The following is a 4,341-nucleotide window of genomic DNA, read 5'->3' on the forward strand; positions in this document are numbered from 1 at the left end:
CTAGTCCTGTTGCTGTTCTCGGGGGAGGATAAGTTCTTCCCTTGGGAGTAGCAACGCCTTCCTTGCTTTGGTGCTCTGGAAGCTGGCAAGTATTGCTGGCCTTTACCCTTAGATCTCCCTTAGGCTAAGATAAGTTTCTTGGCTGCGGGTGATCTGTCACTAAAGCAAGGTTGGCAGGACCCTCTTGTCCCTTCCCCCTCTATCTCCGTAATGGCCTAGCCATTACTGTACTGTACGTCGTTCTACATCTAGACCTAGTATAGGTTAGGATGTGGAATTGACTCAGCCCCTTGCCGGCCGGCAGAGCTGGCCGGCAGGGGTCTTACTGTACTGTACGTCGTTCTACTTCTGGACCTAGTATAGGTTGGGATGTGGAATTGACTCAGCCCATTGCCGGCCGGCAGAGCTGCTGGCCGGCAAGGGTCTTATGTTTTCGAGTGCTGCCCGGACCTCTCTTGGTCCCTCATCCATGCCTGCCGGCAGAGCTGGACGGCATTGGTCAAGGAAGCCTGAATTAGTTTCTCCCCTTCATTATATGCACTCTTTCGGTTGCCGGGCTAGGAGGTTGTGTACACTCTTATCCCGGCATCCATTCTATTTTTCTTCTAGTGCTGTACCTGTCCCGGCTGCCGGCTTATGAGGCCGGCAGCCGGGCAGGTGTAGTCCTCTGGTTCTTTTGCTGCCGGCTGGCATCGGTCTTGTACCTTTGCCGGCCGGCTTATGTCAGCCCTTGTCTGCCGGTCACCAAGAGTGTGGCCGGCAGCTGGGTACTACCTTGTGTAGTTGCTGGCCGGCAGCCATTGCCGGCCAACACTGGCTGTTACCGGCCGGCAGTTGCTGCCGACCGGCACAGGCATTTGAACCAGAGTGCTGCTGCCCTATAGCTGTTAGGTAGTATACTTTAAAGCTAGTTGTGGTGTGTGCCGGCCGGCAAAGGCAGGCCGGCACACATCCCCCTATACTGTACTAGTATTCTTCTGTATAGCATATACAGTAAGAGGAAAACTATAGTAAGGGTTTTGGTACAGCACTGTGTCTTCTAACACTATTGTGTTTTCTTGCACACCCCTTTGCTGTTGCCCTCAGATAGGAAGCTGAGTTCTTCCCTGTCTATTATCCAGGATTTTAAAATCATTGCTTAGGTGTGAGCTCCACCTGTTTCCTCTGGAAACCTTGCATTGGTTACTCTAGAAGAGATAAACCATTTTTGATTTTATTATCTGGAAGGCTGCAACAATGGGTTGTGAAGGAAACACAAGTGTGTGTCTTTCCTTTCTGAATTGTTATGCTATACTATGCATATCCAGTGATACATAGTTCACTTGATACTCATGGAAATTTCTTCTCTTTACAGAAGGACACTCCGAAGTGGGGAAGTGCTTTCTGTAATGTCAGCAGCAAGAACCTCTGCGGACATGAGTTTTGTAGGAGACACGCAGCATACGCTGTCTCCAAGGATGATCTCCGGTATTGGGACCCTCAGGTATGTACTGTGTGCACTAACCTGATTAATGAGACATTTAAATAGCTAGGAAGAAGCTTCGTACCTGGGTAAGGGGCTTCCAAAAGAACACTTCTGACCCTTATCTTCCAAGTGAGAAGATGAGGGCGTATCCTTTCCCTAAGGCATCAGCTGATGCAGTGATTCCCCAGCCTCAAGAGGAGATCCCCTAAGTTCAGATCCAGGTGGATGCTGAAGTCGCGGTCGCGATGCAAGACATCCAGCTAGATGACAGGATGTCTGATTTGGACGGGTGTCAGGAAGAAGACCTCCTGGCAGAAGCCCAGGATGAAGTTCAAGCCCCTCTACATCGGCCGGTCTCCCAGTAGAGCTGGGACAGGCCCCACTCTTCTATTGTTGGAATGATCCAACAAATGTAGAAGGAGAATCAGGAGAAGGCGGCTGCAATGGAACTGCGAGCAGTGCCTTGCAGAATCACATGCGCCCCAGAAAAAGCTCAATGTGAAAGACCTTCCCTTGTGCTCAGATGCTAACCCATGGAGGTATGCTGAGCACATGCTGATGACGACTGGAAAGATCGTCATCTCGGATAAGCTGGGCTCAGTTCCCCTGGAGGGTGGAATTCTGGCCCAGCAAGGCATCATATCCGGACTGTTATGTCCGGCTGAGGAAGGAACCAGCTTCAAAGGAGGAGACAGAGCCGAAGGAGGTCATAGTGATGGACCATGCTAAGGCTCAAGCTCTACTTTCATCCTCGATGAAAGAGAGGGGCTTCTCTAACTCAAAGGTAGCCGCATTGAACAGGAAGCTCCCTTCCTTTGTGTCCTCGCCTACTAGAGCCTTCCCCTTTTTACAGAAAGGGTTTCTGGCTGTACTAAAAGCAATCGAGGCCGGCAAGTCTTGCCCCTCCCTAGAGGAGTGTAAACCCTTGTCGCTGGCCCTGCCTCTGGACCACAAAGACTGGAAGGACGTCCATCTTACGTTCTCAGTGGGAAAGTTGGAGGCTGATATTGCCGGACGTCAGTTCGGCAAGGACCTCCCTAAGCTGTCTGACTTTCTTTTGCGAAGTGAGTTCGATACAAAAGAAAGACTGACTGCCTCAATGTCTCTTCAGACTACTCTCGAGACGATGGCAAGTGACCCCAAGGTCCATGAAATGTTCATGGTAGTGGCCAAGCCTCATCTGGCCACAGTGACGAAGGACCTTTATGGCTTCGTCAAGGCAAGGAGAGCTTGTAGGGAGTTCGTGTTTACCTCGGCTACGGTGAGGCACGAGCTAAAGAAACTAATCTCCTCCAACATTTGGGGAAAAGACCTTTTTCCCTACCGACTTGGTCAAAGAAGTTGTTGATAAAGCCGCCTTGGAGAATAGAAACCTTCTCCAGAAGTGGGGCCTGGCTATCAAAAGAAAGTCTTCCCCAGATGAGGGTCCTCAACCAAAGAGGAAGACTATGAGGACTAGGCAACCGTCTCGGCCAGCCAAGCCTCTTAGACAGCAACAGCAACTGCAATTGCCATTGTCCCCAGTGCCCCAGATCGTGGCACAAACCCCGACCACCTTTCAGTGGGTACCCCAGGCCGTGTCGACACAGTCCACGGCATTCACCCCAGCGTTCGAAGGGCAGTCTACTTCCTTTCGAGCAAAGCCTAGAGGAGCAGCCAGAGGCTCGTCTAGGCGCCCCTCAAGGGGAAGGGGATTCAGGGGTGGTCGTGGTCAGGAAGGCAAGACCTCAGGACGGCAGTCCAAGTGAGGTGATACCGGTAGGAGGGAGACTTCTGAAATTTCGGGATCGGTGGACCTTCGATCCCTGGGCCCAGAGCCTACTCAAGAATGGACTGGGCGGGAGCTGCTACAGCACTCCACCGCCGTGCCTTCGGATTTTTCCAACACTCCACCCCCGTTATGGAGGAGTACGTTCAAGTACTGTTGGAGAAAAAGGGTGAAGCCCATCAATTTCTAAGGGAGGCTGTTTTGTGTTCCCAAGAAAGACTCGGAAAAGCTCAGAGTCATTCTGAACTTGTCGCCACTTAACAAGTTCATAGTGAATTGAATATTCAAAATGCTAACACTGCAACACATAAGGACCTTACTGCCCAAGAGGGCATATTCTGTCTCTAGACTTGTCAGACGCCTACTGGCACATTCCAATTAGCCATCGACTCTCCCCCTACCTAGGGTTGAGGCTACAACGAAGACTATACGCCTTCGGAGCCATGTCATTCGGGCTAAACATAGCCCCAAGGATTTTTACGAAGCTTGCGAGCGTAGCTCTCAAACAATTTCGCCTAAAGGGAATTCAGGTAGTAGCCTACCTGGACGACTGGTTGGTGTGGGCAGCATCCGAGACAGATTGCTTGCAAGCTTCCAGTCAAGTGATCCAGTTCCTAGAGTACCTAGGCTTCAAGATCAACAGAAAAAGTCTCGACTTTCTCCATCTCAAAAGTTCCAGTGGCTGGGAATCCACTGGGACCTTTTGTCACACCGTTTCTCCACCCCGGCGAAGAAAAGGAAGGAGATAGCGGGTTCTGTCAAGAGACTTCAAGATTCCGCAAGGATATCAAGACACGAGCAGGAGAGAGTACTGTGCTCTCTCCAGTTTGCTTCGGTGACAGACCCAGTGCTAAGAGCACAGCTAAAGGATGCAATCGGAGTTTGGAGAAGTTATGCATCAAACGCGTGAAGAGATCTGAGAAGACCAGCTGCTTCGGCTAAGTACTCTTCTCAGGCCTTGGTCCCAAGCCAGACATCTAAAGAAGTCAGGTTCTTCTTCAGCCACCTCCCCCGTCGGTGACGATTCACTCAGACCCCTCGAAGGAGGGATGGGGAGGTCACTCTCATCGGGAAAAAAGTCCAGGGGACTTGGTCCAGGCTATTCAAG

Source organism: Palaemon carinicauda, chromosome 2, assembly GCF_036898095.1.
Source record: "Palaemon carinicauda isolate YSFRI2023 chromosome 2, ASM3689809v2, whole genome shotgun sequence".
Taxonomy (NCBI): domain Eukaryota; kingdom Metazoa; phylum Arthropoda; class Malacostraca; order Decapoda; family Palaemonidae; genus Palaemon; species Palaemon carinicauda.